General features: G+C 42.2%; 1 long non-coding RNA gene across 1 annotated transcript; it reads right to left on the bottom strand.

The window, feature by feature from the left end:
* Window positions 1–2,272: 2,272 nt before the first annotated feature.
* Window positions 2,273–8,168, bottom strand: LOC140515329 (uncharacterized). The gene is made up of 3 exons (XR_011970946.1): window positions 7,396–8,168; window positions 4,257–4,428; window positions 2,273–3,252 (listed from the first exon to the last, which is right to left on the bottom strand). It is a non-coding gene; the product is annotated as an uncharacterized lncRNA (long non-coding RNA).
* Between the last annotated feature and the right edge of the window lie 10,455 nt (window positions 8,169–18,623).

The following is an 18,623-nucleotide window of genomic DNA, read 5'->3' as shown; positions in this document are numbered from 1 at the left end:
GGAACTGAGGCTGAGAGAGGCAAAGACTTGATCAAGGTCATACAGCTAATAAGTGTTGGAAGTGAGATTTGAACCTAGGTCCAGTTGATTTCAAGTCTGGCACCCTATCTGCCTCATCTAAGGACACCTACACAGCAGTGCCATCAACTCAAACCTAAAAGGGCATGTTGATCCATCTGCAACTCCATGTTGGAGGTTTATAAAATAATAAATTATGGGCTAGACCTGTGATTTCATTGATATAGAGACTCTCTCTACCATTATAGATTGGTACTTTTTCTATAACTTATAGTCATATAGAATGGCCTCTCTATAATCTAATCTGTTTCAGGCAGCCTGCATGGCACAATGGGAATGCTTAGGGCTCAGAAGACCTGGTTTCTAATGCTGGAAAATCACTAATCAGTTCTAGCACCTTCCACAAGCCTCTCCCTCTCTGAGCCTTAGTTTCCTCCTTCTTAAAATAAGACTACACAAGGTGATCTCTTAGGTCCCTTCCAGCTCCAACATTCGATGATGAAAGGTCACTTCCCCTCTCTGTGCCTCAGTTTCTTCCTCTGTAAACTGAGGTGAACTGAACTAGATGAACTTTAAATGCTCACATTTCCAACATCCCAGGATTTAAGGTTTAGGTTAGGACTACTTCACAACACTTACTTACTAGAAAATCAAAAGTTTCAATTCATCTCAAAGAGACTGCTTAACATCTCAGTTCCAAAAAATTGGTTGAGGAAGCTTTGCCTTGAGCTGTGTTGTATTGATTTGATTTGATTTGGTCTTGATACTTCCTTTCAGTGGTGGGAATGAACAGAGTGACTCACTTTAGACTCTCTCATAAGGGGAATAGTTACAATCCAAGGCATTATGTGAAATGAAGGGCTACTTCAAGCTATGCGTTCCATCACACATGTCCCAATTTGTCAACTGCAGGCACATTCTGTTTCTAGCAGAGATAAGATGTGGTCTTCAGAAACTAGCATTCTCATACAAAATTGCTAACAAGAATGACTCCAAGTGCAATTTATATTTTACAGTCCTGAAAAATGTGTTGAGGTAAGGGAGCTAGGAAATAAATTTGCCCACTATTTCTCATAATCCCCAACACCCATCTGATGTGCATCTCCAATGAAAAGTATTACTTTGGGGGGCACCAGGCCCAATAACACCCTTTCAGACATTATTTATTATATTTGGGCCTGTGACATTGAGGGGTTGATGTGAATGGTAATAGTCTAGCTCTAGCGGAAGAAAGGCAGGAGAGGACTTTTACAGTAGCAAATTATGTTGAGTCTGTCCCTCGATCACTTTTTGAATCCCATTTATAGGTTGCCTAGGGATGGGATTTAAGCCAGGGTTGTTGATGTCTCACTTCTCAAATGACTCACCAAAGGAGCCCAAAACATTGGACATTCTCAGAAAGAGAATTGAAAACAAGAGAAAATGTGATACTCCTCAGTGCATTCCTTACACCCCACCCCACCCTCAACTTCCATCTCCAATTCCCTATACCTTATCCTTCACAACTCCATGAGAGGCTTGCATCAAGAATACTGAAGAAAGGGGAAGAATGAATATGAACTGCTATTGCTATGTCTCAGGAAAGATTTAATGAAGCTGAAGAAGGAGGGGTAGGATCGGAGTGGTCCCAGAGCTTCCAGTCACCCAAGTTCACAGCATGAGTCATCCTTGACTCTTTTCCTCCCTCTCTTCCCACCCACACATGTCCAATTACTAGGTATTGTTGATTCTACCTCTGTAGTATCTCTAGCATCCATCCCCTTCTCTCCATTCCCACATCAATAGCCCTAGCACAAGCCTTCATCACTTTTCCCCTAGATTGTTGTAATAGGCTCCTAATTGGACTCCCTGCCTCAAGACTCTCCCCACCCCAACTGATCCTTCACTTAGCTGATTTTCCTAAAGCGTAGATCTGACCATGCCACTCCCCTGCTTAGTAAACTCCAATGGCTCCCTAAGGTTCCATACAAACTCCCCTGCTGGACATGTAAAGTTCTTCCTCTAGGGTTCCAATCTAGTCATTTTTGTAGTTTTATTATATGTTATCATATTTTACATTCCAGCCAGAGTGACCTTTTTTTCTGTTCTTTACTTACAGCATTCCATCTGCCATCTCCTCTCTTTGAAGAGGCTGTCCACTTTGCATGGAATGTATCACCCTTTATTTTTTTTCCAATGATATGAAAGACAATTTTTAACATTCATTTTTACAAGCATTTAGGTTCCAAATTTTTCTCCCTCCCTCCCCTCCCCCTTCCTAAAATGGTAAGCAATTAATATCAGTTATGTATGAATGCATCCACCACCTTTTAGAATCCTGAGTTACCTTCCAAACTCTGTTCAAGCACCACCTTCTACATGACACCTTTCTTGATTCCCTCTCCCTAACTGCTAGTAACCCCCCACACAAAACGTTGTTTATATAGAGAGAGTGAACAGGTATATGTGTGTGTTTGTGTGTGTGTGTGTGTGTGTGTGTGTGTGTGTATCCAGGGTGTTCCTAAAGTGGTCTTACTGAAGTTTAAGTTATTATTCATTTTTATTTGGACATGTGGTCTTCCCTTAAAACAAGGGTGGGGAACCTGTGGCCTCAAGGCCACTGTGGCCCTTGAGGTCCTCATGTGTGACCCTTTGACTCAATCCAAACTTCACAGAACAAACCCCCTTAATAAAAGGCTTTGGTCCGCAAAACTTAGAATCAGTCAAAAGGTTGCCCTCAAGGACCCTAAAAATGTCAGCTCCCTGAAGGCTAGGAATGTTTATTTATCGTCTTTGTAGGTGCAGTGCCTAGCTCAGAGCAGGTGCTTAATGAATGATTGTATCGACAGATTGAAAAATCCCATAAAACTGAGGCAGCTGGCAATGAGGAAATGGTAAGGAGCAAGGATGGACCCAATCCCTATTGGTCCAGGGCAGGCACTGGCCTGCTTCCCCTCTATCTTGGGCTGCCATGCTGGCTGATGGGCAATGCACCTCCCCCCCATCCTCCCCATCTGTCCCCCACCCCACCAGCGTAGTCACTTGGCCAAGCCCACCAGCTTGAGAGTCTTCATGTTCAAAGTCAGTTCTTCTGATACAATTTGGTCAGTGTTGAGCTTGAAAGTGCAGGAAACTGAGTTGAGTCAGTGTTGACCCCAGGACATCCCCCGGATGTGAGCTTTGTCTTGGTTTGTTTCATTTTACTGGATCCTTCATCTCAGCTCCTCTTGTCATTTGCCTCTTTTCTGAGAAAAGCTGTGTGCAAAACAATTCCAGTAAATGGGATGGAGTACATGGCATGCTGATCCTGGAGGCCAAAAGACCCAGATTCAAATCCTGCCTCTACTACTTCCATGCCCATGGCAAGTTACAACTTCTCTGAGCCTCGATTTCCTCATTGGTACAACTAGCAGAATAATACCTGTAGCACACACCACACACCTGAGACCCAGGGTCTCAGAATCCTTATGAAGCTCCAATGAGATCGTGTCTATAAAGGCTTTGCATACCTGAAATTGCTATATAAGTAAATGATAGTGATTACTATGGATTTTTTAAAATTTGGTCTAGAACCATGATTTCATCAGTGTAGGGGAAACTCCCTCCACTGAGTTGGATAATATCTCATAGACTTGGAGCATCTGGAAAGGACCTTGTAGCCTACCTGGTCCAACCTCCTCATTTTACAGATGAGGAAACTGAGGCCCTCAGAGATTACATGATTTTCCTAAGGCCACACATAGGATCAAAGCTCTAGAACTGTAAGGGACTTTAGAGATGACGTTTCACCTAGGCTGTGAAGGACGGTGCATAGTAGGATCATAGACTTAGAGTCTAAAGGAACCAGAGTGGTCATTCAGTACAATCTCCTTATTTTACATATGAAGGACCTGGGGCCCAAGGAGGGAAATTTGCCCAAAGTCATATAGGCATTCACCAGCAGAGCTAAGATTTGAACCCATATCCTCTGATTTCTCATACAGTGCTCTTTCCACTAATTTAGAATCTTAGAGAATTGTCTGGAGCACATGGAGGTTAAGTGACTTACCCACAGACAAACAGCGAGCCCATGTGAGAACTAGGATTTGACTGCAAGGCTGACCAATCCTCTAGCCACCACCCTGTAATATTGTTGGCCCTGATCAAGGTTTTTAGTTATCAGTGCTTAATGAGAATTTATTTCATACAGGGAAAAATCCAGAAAGATGAACAAACATGTAGCTTTTCAAAGAAAGGAGATGGTAAGATTGGACACTCACCAAAATGTCCAGTTGGAATCCTTTGCCTTACTACTGATATTGTTTGCTTCTCTGCCAGGTCAAACATTGACCTTCTGGAAAGAATTCTTTCCAGTGAATTGATCCTCTGCAGTAAGATCTGGCCCAAGCTGGTGGTCATTTACTTGTCCTTAGACTTGATGCTGGCAACTCTCTGGAAGAAGAAAAATAGTTCTTAAATCAATTTCAGGGAATTGGGTGCCATTAGCTCAGTGTGAGTTTCCCAGTCTGAGCCTCCAAGTGTCTGACCTTTTGTTACTTACTTAGCTTAAGGTAGAACAAATGGATCTTGAGTCATTTCTACCATCCTTCTTTCAGCCTTCAAGTTTCTCAACTGGTTTCTATCCTTGTCTATCCATATCCTTTTTAAACCCTCCTTCTGCCATCTCTTCAACTTGTTCTCATGTTTCTATTCATCTCAGAGGGGGATGATTTTGTAACAAACAAACTGGAGCACCAACATCAGAATGAGTGCCATTGCCTTCCCCCAGCCCCACACTCAATGTGGCCTTACAAACTGATTTCAGCAATGCTGTAATGGTTTCATCCACCGACAGACTCCATTTTAGGAGACTGTCATGGCCTATGGCATGTTCTTCCTGTCCTTTGAGGGAAAGAACAAGTATTTATTAGTGCCTCCTATGTACTAGGCACTTAACAAAGACAATCTCATCTGATCCGCACAACAACCCCGGAAGGTAGATGCTCTTATTATCCCCATTTTACAGATAAGGAAAATGAGAGAGAGAGAGGTCAAGTGATTTGCCCAGGGTCACACAGTTAGCAAGTATCTGAGCCTGGCTTTGAACTAAGGACTTCCTGCCCAGTGCACTAGCCACTGCACCAACTAGCTGTCTGCCCGCTTTGAGGGTGGTTAAGGGCTGGCTTGTTTGATATCAATTCAGTCTCCCTACATTAGAGTCAGAGTTCATACTTTGTGCTCAGTGATAATATTAGCCAACATTGCCATAGCACTTTAAGGTATGTGAGCCTCATAACAATCCTCTATAATAGATACTGCAGAGATATTATTATCATCCCATTTTCACAAAATCATTGAATTTCAAAATTGGAAGGGACCTCTGAGATCATGTAACCCAACCTGTAGGAGTAAGAGTAGGAGTAGTGGTGATTGTGCTAGTAGTAGTAGTAGTAGTAGTAGTAGTAGTAGTAGTAGTAGTAGTAGTAGTAGTAGTAGTAGTAGTAGCAGTAGTAGTAGTAACTACCATTTCTAATAGCTCTTTAAGGTTTATAAAGAGCTCTGAATACATGAACTCAATTGATATGCCTAGGAGGTGGGTGCTTATAATGATCTCCATTTTATGGATGATGAAACTGAGGCCCAGAGAGGGGAAGTGACTTGCCCAAGGTCACATATCTAGTAAGTGCCTGAGACAGAATTTGAACCCAGCTCATCCTGACTCCAAGTCCAGTATGGTCTCCGCTGTGTCATGTGCTTCCTCTCTCCCATACCTCAAAAAGAAGCCCTGCCAAACAGTCCCACCATGTGGTCACCCAGCTTTGCTTGGTGACCTCTGGTGATGGGGAGGGAGTGACTACCTCCAGAGACAGCTCTCATCCTGAGGGTGATTTGCTTACTTACATCCAGCCAAATGTGGCCTCCTGGAAACTGCTTTCCATCCTTTCTGGTTCTGAATGAGTCTATTCTTCAAATACTTGAAGACAGCTCCCCTTTTCCTCCAGAGTCTTCTCTTTCAGAGATTAAATGTCTCCAGTCCCTTTAACCAATACTCAGATGGCAATGAACTTTAGGTCCTTCACCAAACTCATTGCCCTCCTCTGGACACTTTCCAGCTCATCAATGTCCTTCCTAAATTGGGCTGCCCAACACTGAAGGCAATTATTCAGATATGATCTGACCAAGATCAAAACTGTTACCTCCCAGGTTCTGACCACTGAGCCCCGATCAGTACAATCCAAATCATATAAATTGTTTTGGCTGCCATGTCACACTGCTGACTTGCATTGAACTTGTCATGCACTAAAAAACCGAGATCATTTTCAGAGAAATTGATGGCTAAACATACCTCCACCAGTGAATTGCAAACCCCTTGAGAGCAGGGACTGTTCTGTTTTTAATCTTTTTGTCTCCATACCTAGCATAGTCCCTGGAACATACTAAGTGCTTAATAAATGTTGGTTAAATTAGATTATTGAATCTTGTACTTGTAAAATTAAGTTTTGAAACCCAAGTTTACAACTTCCCTTTTATCCTTAATAGACAATGGTCTAGTTTTTGACAAATGAGGAAACTGAGGTTTAGAGAAGTCAAATGATTTGCCCAGGAAATATCAGAGATGGAATTTCAGATCTCTCCTAACCCTGAGTCTGCTGTTCAAGCTACAAAGAAGGTGAAGGATTCTTCCTGCCAGCTCTGCATCTGGGCTCCTGGAGGGAGAGAAATCAAGGAGACAAAAATGCAAAAATACAGCCAATGTCTCTGTGGATCCAAATGGAGTCTTACTTTGGCCAAAGCCTATCAAAAGAGAGCCCCACCTCACCCCCACGCCATGTCCAGAGAAAAATTGTGGCATATGAATGGAATGGAATGGAATGTTTTTACCCCGGAAGAAATGATAAATGTGAAAATGTCAAGGAAACATGGAAAGATCTATAGGAACTGGGGTAGACTAAAGAAAGCAAAACCAGAAAAAGAGGTATACAATAACTGCAGCATGTAAATAAAAAGAACAGTCAGCCAAAGCCTAATGCTGGGTAATGATAATCACCAATCTTGGCCTTATCTATTTCTGTCCTTCCACTGAGGAGGTGGGGAACTATGAGTGCTGAATATCACATACAGTATTAGGTTGCTGTCCTGTGTCAATTTAGTTTACTTAATTGTGTTTTTTTTTCTTCTTCTCTGTTACAATGCAAGAGGGGTATATAAAGAAGTGATTATTGCATAAACCCCCCAAAATCAATAAAAATCTTTTTTTAAAGAGCCTAGACCATCCCCAAGGTATGTACATTTGGATACCTTCATATTGAAGGTATTCAAATGAAGGCTCCTTCACCCTTACCAGCTACTTGAGCAAGTCTGCTCTTGCCACCCCCCCACCTCCCAAAAAAGAAAGAAAAAGAGAGAGACTTGTCTCACCAGCCAGGTCATCCATACTTTATATCCTGTAGCAGCCAGTGCTGTGCTGGAGGGAAGGCCAGTAAAGAAGATTACTTCTGTCATCTGAACTGAGGAATCAGTGTATTGGGGAGCCATGTCCAAATCTGGCAGAGTCTGATCCCATCTGAATTATTCTGCACCCAGGGAGTGGCTGACTCACCTCTCAACTGGGAGAGAAAAAAAGGAATGTAGAAGGCACTGAAGAGGTGGGGGCGAATGGATTTGAAAATCTGGGTGGCCATAACACAAAAGGGCCTAATGGAAAGCTCCAGCATCAGAAGCCTGCTGAGAAAGCCATAATGGAGTGCAGGAGAAATCGTACTAAGTAGTACTAAGGAGTAATCACAGTTCTGTGGCGCCTTTCATCTTCTCCCACTGAAATGCAGCCAACGCTCGGTCACGGGGCACTGCAGAATGTGGGGAGGGGAGGGAGAGGAGGTTGGGAGCTGTACTGGGCTTCATAAAAACCCCACCAGGATTGGCCACAGCCATAGTGGGACAGGGCTGTTCCACCTCCAAAGGGAACCTGGGGTCTCCTGGGTGGAAAAAGCAACATCTGGAAAATGGCCACAGGGCGACCGCTTGTCATTCTTGGCAGAGGGAACCTCAGAGACTGCCAGATGTGGGCTTCTGGATGCTGATGCCGGAACAGCCCTATCTCCAGCCTCCCGTCTCCCTTCTTGCTCATCCTCAGCCACTTCCACACTGTTCCTTCTAAAACAAAGAGTGGAACCAGGGTCACCCCACCATTCAATAGCCTTTGGAGGCTCTCTATTGCTTCTTGAAGCAAGTTCAAATTCCTCAGCCTGGCATTTGAGGTCCTCCACAATCTTCCTTCATGCTACCTTTCTACCCCTTTGCTCCTGCTACATTCGAGCGACCTCTCAAATACCATCAGCAATTTCTTGTCCCTATGCATCTTTCTCCTCACAATTCTTAAAAGCTCAAGCACATCTGTTTTAGATATTCAGATACATGCCTTATCCCCCATTAGAATATAAGCTCACTGAGGGCAGGAACTATCTTGATTTCTGCAACTCCCCCAGTGCCTAGCACAGGACTGCACAAAATAGTTGTTTCATCAATGGTTGTTAAATGAGTAACCCTTTGGGGCTAAAGGAACTGACAAAACCACTAAATGTTTGCCTCTGGCAGAAAAAGTAAATTGTGAGCGTGTCAATTTTTTTGCTTAGTTGTATTTCTTTGTTACAAAGAAGGGTTTTGGAGGATAGAGAGGAAGAGGCATTGGAAAACAATTCATTAATTCAATGAGCATTTATTAAGCACCTACTTTGTGCCAAGCACTGTGTTGGGAGCTGGGAACAAAACCACAAAAATGAAACATTTCCTGTCCTCTGGTAGCATACGTGATGTAAGTCATAGGAATGCTTTTTTTAAGAGCACCAATACTTTTTTTTAAAGAAAAGACCATAACGGAGGCAACATTATGGAATGAGGTAAGGATTAAGTGGAGAGTTGAAACCTGAGTTTGAGTCCCAGCTCTGTCACTTATTAGCTGAATGACTTTGAACAAATCAATTTCCCCTTTTCTGAACCTCATTTTCATCTGTGAAATGAGGGTTGAACTTTCCGATCTCTAAAGTTTCCCCTGGCTCCCACGTGCTATGACTCTATGTGGATTTTTGTTCAATTGCATCATTTTATTCACCTTTTGCTTTTTCATTGAGATGTACTTGTGTATACTTTGAACAATTTATTTTTAAGTAATTAAGGCTTTCTTTCTCATTGTAAGCAATGGATAGTTAAGTCTCAAGGGGCCTTCTCAGTTATTTTGGTGCAAGCCGTTGATGACAGTGTGTCCAAGAGGTTTGTTTTTTTTTTTACCAGGTTAGCCAAGGGTCAAAATCTGGGAAGAAATCCCAGCCCCTTAAAGCTCAGGAGTCTTCTCTTCTTTTCTGAAGGCTGGATTGCATCCCTCTTCAAGGACTTTCTCAAAGTCTGGGTTACTCCTAGCGGGCCATTATGTTCCCCCTGATTGGAATCCCTCTGGTTTTTTCCTATGGCTCTACTCCTCCGCCTGCCTCTTCTAGGATTCGTTGGAAAGAATACTTTCCTGTAAACCATGAAAGAGAAGCCACCCATAAGATCCTAGAACTGAAGGGACCTCAGAGGCCATTCTGCCCAGCCCCCTCATTTCACAGAGAGGAAACTGAGGCTACCCAGAGGAGAGAGACTTGCCCAAGGGCACACATGGACTCGTAGACCATAGCTCCAACTCTAGAGCTCGAAGGGAGTTTAGAATCTCTCTAGTCCATCTCCTTTATTTTACAGAGACCAAAGCCCAGAGAGAAGTGACTTGCCCAAAATGACACCAACAGCAAGCAGCAGAGAAAGAATTTTAATCCAAATCCAACACATATACCATTTAGGTTCATTCTCTCTCTCTCTCTCTCTCTCTCTCTCTCTCTCTCTCTCTCTCTCTCTCTCTCTCTCTCTCTCTCTCTCTCTGTGTCTCTCTCTCTGTCTCTCTCTCTGTCTCTCTCTCACACACACACACACACCTTTCTCTCTTCCTCTGTCTTTCTCTTCCCCTCTTTCCTTCTCTTTCTCCCTCCCTCTCTTTCCTCTCTCTCTTTTTCTCTCCTCTCTTCTGTCTCTCCCCTCCCCTTCCGTCCTCTCTCTGTTTTTCTTTCTCCTCTCTCTCGCTTTCCTCTCTATTCTCTCTCTCCCTCTCCCTTTCCCTCCCTTCCCCTTTCTTGGTTGTTTTTCTTTCCTTTTAGGAGGAAAAACAAAAGGCATTCACATAATGAGATCCCGAATATAGGTGGGCCAACCCTTCCTTTTCACGTCAGGAAAGCAAAGCCCCACAATTTAGATAAATGGACTACTGAAGTTGCTGTTTGCCCTGTCATTATGGGAAATTTAAAGGTGTAAATAATATTTTGGTACCACCCCCATTTAACTGTCACCCTGGCAACCAGAAGCTTTGAGCACAAGGATGGAAGTCACAGGTCAGAGCTGCTGAGAGCAGGAGATGAGATTGTTTGGTGGCTCCAGACAAAAGGGGAGAGACTCAGAAGTGGCTCCTGCAGCAAGGAAAGATGAGAAGAATCTTTTTCCTGGGTCTGACAGGCCAGCAAGCATAGGCAGCACACTGGTGGGGCTGGATGGGTAGGTGAGTACAGATTATATTAACTTGTTATAACTATGTATACATAAATATCTATAACTCCATATGACTTCATATTATGCATATATGTACAACTAAAATTACCAAATAACCTTGGTACTTGAAGAAACTAGACCTATACCTTCATTACAACTCTAGCCTCCAACTCTAGGTCTTGCTAGATGAAATCATAGGATGGATTATAGGATCACAGAGCTGAAGGACCTCAGAGGCTCTCTAGGTCAACCCCGCAATTTACAGAGGAAGAAACTGAGGTTCAGAGAAGTCATTTGGTTCAACACCCTCATGTGGCAGAGGAGATTGAGGCTTGAGAAAAGGAAGTGACTTGTTCTTTGTCACACACCAAATCCTGGGTAGGCCTTGTTGACTTCCAAACCTGCAGTGCTCTAACTCAGGGTTTCTTAAACTTTTTCCATTCACAACCCCTTCAGTGCACCTAACCTCCTGGCATGTGCCATCAAGGTTGGCATAAGCATATGATCAATAGGAACCTCCCAAAAAATACCTCAAAACCCATCACTACGTACCTAACCTTTCAGTGTCACTACACATAAGTAAGGGTTGCTAGGTAATGCTGCAGTGAACAGAGTGCTGGGTTTGGAGTCAGGAAGACCTGTCTTCCTGAGTCTGGTCTCAGATACTTCTTAGCTAAGTGATCCTGGGCAAGTCACTTAAACGCTGTTTGCCTCAGTTTCCTCATCTGTAAAATGACTTGAAAAAGTAAATAGTAAACCAGTATCTTTGCCTAAAAAACCCAAAATTGGATCAGGAAGAGTTGAACATGAATGAAATGACTAAACAACAGTCATACATAATTAGGCTGGTCCAAGGACAGCAAATACATCATCTATCACAATATTCCAAACCTTTTAAATATTGGTATAACTTGCTCAGCTTATGTTCTCTCAGTGTAAACTTGGAGAACCCAGCATCCCCTCTATAGCCTGAGGAGACAGCAGAGGAGGCCATGAGGGAAGACTTGAGTGGAGAAGGAAACATCAACTCCTACTCACAGGATGTGAGCCCTGGAGTTGGAAAAGACCTCAGTGGCCATCTAGTCTAATCCCCTTCATTTTACAGGGAGGCTATGGAGGAATTGGAAAAGACTAGGAGTTTTCATTCTTAACTTAGGTTCACCATCAACCAGCTACGTAACAATGGGCATGTCATTTAGACATTTTGGACCTCAGTTCTCTCTTTTGTAAAATTAAAGGCATGGGCTTAAATGACCTCTGTGTTCCCTACCAAATCAAATGGAACAATACATTGAAAGCACTTTGCTTTAGTGGTACATAAATGGTAGCTATTATTATTATTGGAAACTCTCCGACTTAGACTTTGAGGGTAATAATGGAAATGCACATTCAATTCAGTAAGCATTTAATTGCCCACTCTGTGATGGGTAAAAGGCAGCACGGTGTACTGGCTAGAGAGCTGGCCTCAGAGTCAGAAAGAACTGGGTTCAAGTCTTGCCTCTGACAATTACTGGCTGCATGACCCTGGGCAAGTCACTTAATTTCTCAGCGCATCAGGCATCTCTCAGACAAGGTGCTAATCTGAACTAGTAGAGGGAATTCTCTCTTCCGGTAGCTTTGTAAAAATGAAATCACATCTCCAGTCAAAACAATGGCAAACAAACAAAAACCAGGCCAACCACAGTGCTAGGTGCCAAGGATACAAAAACATAGCCGTAGGAAAACAGTTCTCTTGCCCTTGTGGATCTTATGTTCTGATAGGGAAGATACAAACTAAATTATGTATATACAGATACAAACTAAGTATTATGTATACATAGATACAAATGAAATACTATGTATATATATAGATACAAATGAAATACTATGTATATATATATAGATACAAATGAAATACTATGTATATATAGATACAAACTAAATACTATGTATATATATAGATACAAATGAAATACTATGTATATATATATAGATACAAACTAAATACTATGTATATATATAGATACAAATGAAATACTATGTATATACAAATATAAACTAAAAACTATATAAATGCAGATACAAGCTAAATACTATAGAAATACAGATACAAACTAAGTGCTATCTAAATACAAAGTGATTTTTCTGAGAGGGTTCAGCTGGGTGAACTGAACTGAATTTACATTTCGATCACTAGCCTCCAGTTCCAAGACTGAGATGATCACATCCAGTAGTAGTGACCTTTGAGGTCACTTTAACCCAAGCACCTCAGTTTACCAAGAAGAGAACTGAGGTCCAAAATGTTTGGTTAGAATACACAGTGGATGCGGGGAAGGAATGTGAAATTATGCTGTGAAAGAGGCTGCAGCCAGATTAGGAAGGATTTCAATGCAACTCCAGGAGTTTGTATTTGACCCTGGAGACAGTCTCAGAAGCTAGCGGGCCTTCTTGGACAAGGGAATGACCAGGTCAGAACTTGGCTTTAGAAATATTTGGAGGCCATATGGGGCATGAACTGGAGAACAGAGGTGTTGAAAAAAAAAGTCTTGATTTCCTTCTCTCTTGGCTAGGCTCAGGGAGGAGCAGAGCCCAAAGACAGAGGCGTGGGATGAAGAGGTCCAAGGCCAAAGATGGGGGAAAAGGCACAGGAAGGACAGTATGCCAAATTCTAGGATTTGTCAGCCATTTAATTCTCATCTCCCCAAAACGTTTGAAGCTTCCAGTTTCCTGTCCTTGAACCCGCACAGGATGTAATTTGGAGCCAAGAGGAAAACATTGACATACCCCGCCCAGAGTCTAAGCCTTATTCAGCTAGCTAAGAGATACTGAGGCAACTTTCTTCCCCTTTAAGCTGAATTATTTTGGCAAGTGAGGCAGCATGACATAGTGGAGATAGGGCTAACCTTGGAGCCAGGACGATCTGAGTTCAAAATCTGACTCTACCAACATACTAACTGTATGACCATGGCCAAGTCTCAGAATTTCTCTGTGACTCCAGGCAATTTTCTAAGATGAGAAATTACCGATTTGTACTTGCTAGAGGGGATTTTCACACTGGGAATCCCCTATCCTGAAAAGAGCATAATCTTGGACACCCCTGTCCTGATTCATTCTGCCCCCCCCCCAAAAAAAGACTTAAGCAAGTACTCTTTCTTCCAACTGCCCATCATTTTTAGATTTGTCTCTAGTGCCCCAGATTTCAGACTTTGGCTGCTATCATTCCTGTTCTTTCTCCTTTCATTCTGAAGGGTCCTGCTCTTCACCTATATGAAGCATGGAGAAAAGGTTTCCCATTTCCCTCTAGGCTTCTTCTGCTTAGCTCCAGTCCATCATTATGATGACTGTTTAAGAGTACGCTGCCACCGGGCTTCACAGCTTTATAGTCTAGTTGCCAAAACGTAAACTTTGGATTTGAGACTAACCGGACAATTGTGTATTTCTTGAGAGGCAACATGGTGTAGTGGATAGAATGCTGGAATCAGATCAGTTACTGACTAGATGTGTGACTTTGACCAAGTCACTTCACATCTGTTTGCCTCAGTTTCCTAAACTGTAAAATGGGGATAATAATTTCAGAGTTGTGAGGATTAAATGAGATATTTGTAAAGCCTTAGCATAATATCTGACACATAGTAGGTTCTTAATACTTATTCCTTCCTTCCTTCCTTTTTCTTTCCTTCCCTTTCCTACCACCATGGTGACAGACTGGCCTCATGAGCTGAATTGATTCAAGTAGCCAATTTGCCTTTACTATTCTAAGGGTTTTCATTTCACGATGACTGAATAGCTAACATTTCTTTTTTTTTCTAAGCATAATCTCTTTTTATCATCATTTGTTAAGAGCAATGATATATTTAAGCTAATCAGTAACTCATCCTTTTTCTTTTAGAAGTTCTTAAGCACTTTTATGAAAAAAGGCCATAGAACCTTTTATAAATGAGTTACCTGAATTAGTGGGAGGAAAAGAAGGGAGATAATTGACCCAAGTCCTACCTTCTAGAACACTGGTGAAACCCAAAGACAGAAAGGTGCTCTTGGATCCTAAGTCTGGATTTAATCTGCAGTAAGTCACATTACATTAAAGTGGGAAAAGCTTTACAAAATACGTAAATGTGTCTAATGCACACATATAGGAGAAGCAGGGTGATATCATGGCTAGAAAGCTGGCTTTGGAGTCAGGAAGCCCTGTGTTCAGATCCTGCCTTTGACCCATCCTGGCTGTGTGGCTCTGAGCAAGTTACTTAAACTCACACTGCCCCAAGCTACTCCCTTGGATTGTAAATTGCAGAGCAAGTGCTGTTGTGAATTGGTAGAGAAAGCTTCCTTAACTGGCATTCTCTTCTAGGCCAATGAAATCACAGGTTGAGTCCCCAAACTGTGAGTATGAGCACAAGGGATTATACGTGCACATACTTACCTGGCTGAAAGCAACATTAGAGATCCTCAAGTCTAATAACCTCCTTCCTCATTTCATTGAGGAGGAAAATAACTCCCAGAAAGGTTGCGTGAAAGGCCCAAGAATACACAAGTGATAAGCGACAAGAGCTGCAATTCAAAGCCAGTGTTCTTCCCACTGTATCCCAGTTCCTTTAGAAACATAAACATATATATACATGTATATATATATATATATATATATAGTGTGTGTGTGTGTGTGTGTGTGTGTGTGTGTGTGAGAGAGAGAGAGAGAGAGAGAGAGAGAGAGAGACATGTAGAGTCACTCTCTAAGAAAAATTCTACTTTTTTAGTATAATTTAAGCACAAATACTGATTTTTACTGAATGAACATGAACAAGTAGTAAAGAAGGTTTGAAAGAAATTCATCACCTGGATATCCCTGGATATCTCAAATTCATGGATTCATTCCATGAATTCATTTTAATTCATTCATTCCAACATGGGGTTCATATCTCTCACCTGAACCTATCCCTTTTCCCAATATCTTTATTTCTGTTAATGACACCACTACTCCATTACCCAAGTCTCATATCTACATGATGTGGTGCTTAGAGTGCTGGGCCTAGTGTTGGGAAGACCAGAGTTCAAATCCCTTCTCAGACACTAGCTATGTGACCCTGGGCAAGTCACTTAACTGCTGCCTGCCTCAGTTTCTTAATCTATAAAATGGGGATAATAAGAGGACCTACCTCCCAGAGTTGCTATGAGGATTAAATGAGATCATATTTGTAAAGCACTTTGTCAACCTTAAAGGGCTACATAAATGCCAGTTTTCATTGTCATCATCATCATTGTCCTCCTCTATGACCCTTCCCCTGCCTTCATATCCAGTCAGGTGCAAAGTCATCAATTCCACCTCCATAACATCTCTCACATCCATCCCCTTCTTTCACAGAGTTTAGACCTTCACCACCTTTCCCCTAGACTACTTACTTCCCCAGCTGCCTAAATTACCCCCCTAGGGCAATGGGAGGAGGGAACAATTTGAAGTCAATACTCTTGGGGAGGGTCAGCATCAAAAGAGAGAATAGAAGCAATGTGGGGCAGGATAGGATGGAGGGAAATATAGTTAGTCTTACACAACATGACTATTATGGAAGTCATTAGCAAAACTACACAGATATGGCCTATATTGAATTGCCTGCCTTCCCAAAGGGAATAGGTGGGGAGGGAGGGATGAAGAGAAGTTGGAACTCAAAGTTTTAGGAACAACTGTCTGGTACTGTTCTTGCTACTAGGAAATAAAAAATACAGGTAACGGGGTATAGAAAGTTATCTGGCCCTACAGGATAAAAGAGAAGATGGGGACAAGGGAAGGGAGGGATGATAGAAGAGAGGGCAGATTGGTGATAGCGGCAATTAGAATGCTCAGTGTTTTGGGGTGGGGGAGGGGATAAATGGGGAAAAAATTGGAACCCAAAATTTTGTGAAAATGAAGTTAAAAGTTAAATAAATAAATTTAAAAGAGAGAGAGAATAGAATAGATTTGAGAGATGTTGAGAAGGTAGAAAAGGCATGATCTGGCAACTGATATAACATGGGATGAGGGAAAGGGAGGAGTCAAAGATAATGCTAAGGTTGTGAACCCAGGTGATCGGAAGGATGATAGTGCCTTCAACAGAAATAGGGAAATTTGGAGGAGGGGTGGATTCGCAGACAAAAATAATTAATTCTAAATTACCCCCCTGCCTCATTTCTCTTCTCTCCCCTGCCCAACCCATCCTCCACACAACTGATGGGATAATATTCCTAAAGCACACAGCCACCAAGATCATTCTCCTGCCAAAAAAAATACAAAACAAAAAACCCAAATCATTTTTTCCCCTCCCTGTTGCCTCTAGAATGAAATACAAGCTCCTTAGCCAGTTACTTTCTGCCCTCCACAAGGTGACTACCACCTATTTTTCTTTTATTTCATCCCCTTCCATTACTGTTACTTCCAAGTAAACTGGCCTGCTTGCGGTTCTCTTCAGGACTTTCTGCCCCTCTGCCTTCACACCTTGGCACTACATCCTTGGGATACTTTTCCTTTTTACCTCTGGCTCTGGAAACCGAAGGCTCCTTTAAAGGCTCAGCTCAGGTGCCACTTCCTAGGTGAGGTTTTTCCTAATTCACCCCCCAAATTATTAACACCACCCCCCCAAAAAGAAAAAAAGACCTTACAAATGTTTTGTATTCACAGACCTGTTTTACGAGTTGGATCTTGCCCCCCATGTAAATGGTAAGTTCCTTGTGGGCCAGAATTGCTTCTTTTCTTTTTCCCTAGCACTTAAAACAGAGTAACAGACACCTCACAAATGCTTCTTGATTACTAGGCATATACCCCAGGGAAGCTAACCACAGAAAGAAAGGGAAGTATACAATAAACCAGTTGTAGCAGCACTTTTTTTGGTGGTAGCAATGAAACAGAAACAATGGGAACAGCTAAAGAAATTGTGGTGAGTAAATGTAAGGAGTTATTACTACACATAAGATACAAGGAATATGAAGAATTCAGAAAAGCGTAGGAACTCTTGTATGAACTGATACAAAGTGAAGTGGACGCAGATACAAAGTGAAATAGAAAGAAGGAAACAATAGACAGTGGCTGCAAGAATATAAAAGGAATTATCAAAGAAACTGTAATAGTGTATTATTATGAGCAAGCTTGACTCCAAAGAAGAGCTGAGGAAATTCAGCTCCCTCCTTGCTCTGTGTAGGTGAGAAACTATGGATGTGGAACAAGGTACATAGATCAGATTTTATCGATATGTTGGTTAGTTTTGCCGAGCTGCTTTTCCCCATTCTTTATCATTCTTTGGTACAAGGAATGGTTGTCGCTAGAAGATTGGGGGAAGGATATATTGGGGAATAGAGGTGATGTGAAAACAAAATATCTCAATTTTTTAAATTAGAAGAATATGTGATTGTTGGATTGAATCAATAGGGGAGAGACTCTGGCAGCTTCACCTCTCATTTCTATTCACATGGCATATATTTTGTTTTTCCGTATAATTCTTTGGGTAGATGACCAATTTCCATTCTGGCCTGCCCCATTGCAAACGCTGAAATTGTAATCATGAGTTAGGTTACAGTCGTGGGTGGGGGCTTGGAGAGTACTGCACCGGAACTGGAGCAAATGTGAAAGTTATTTGCAGCCTAATGGTCTCCTCCCCACAACTTCTGCTGCCATTTCCCTTCATCTCAGTTCTTTGAAGGAAGAAGATGGATAGCTCCACCAGCAGAAGTAGCCAGTGTGCGGAAATGCAGCACCAGGTCTCATGCAGTAGCTGGTGATCACACCTCCTGAGATCCTTGCAACACGTCTTCTAATCCCAGCTGGGCCTTTCCCAAGCAGAGGCAGCAATTATGTGCAGTGATCTTCACATGTAAACAAATGTCCATGGGGGACTCCTTCATAAGCAGCAAAGTCATTTCACTCACTAGCCAAATGAAATTGGAAGGAAGAGCTCAGATCCTGAAAAAATGGAGCCTGCTCCTTTGCCTTTCTGAGGATGTTTCCAGAATCAACTAGCAGAGAAAAAGGTCAAGCTGGGAGGAAGCTTACAGTAGAATGGAAGGTCCTGGAGGGCAGAGTCTGTTTTGTTTTTGTCTTGGCATCCTCAGTATTTGGCACATGGGTTGCTATGGCCAAAGAATGCATC

The sequence above is a fragment of the Notamacropus eugenii genome, chromosome X (genome assembly GCF_028372415.1).
Source record: "Notamacropus eugenii isolate mMacEug1 chromosome X, mMacEug1.pri_v2, whole genome shotgun sequence".
Taxonomy (NCBI): Eukaryota; Metazoa; Chordata; class Mammalia; order Diprotodontia; family Macropodidae; genus Notamacropus; species Notamacropus eugenii.
The sequence above is the reverse complement of the archived record's forward strand: the minus strand, read 5'-3'. Positions and strand labels throughout refer to the sequence as shown.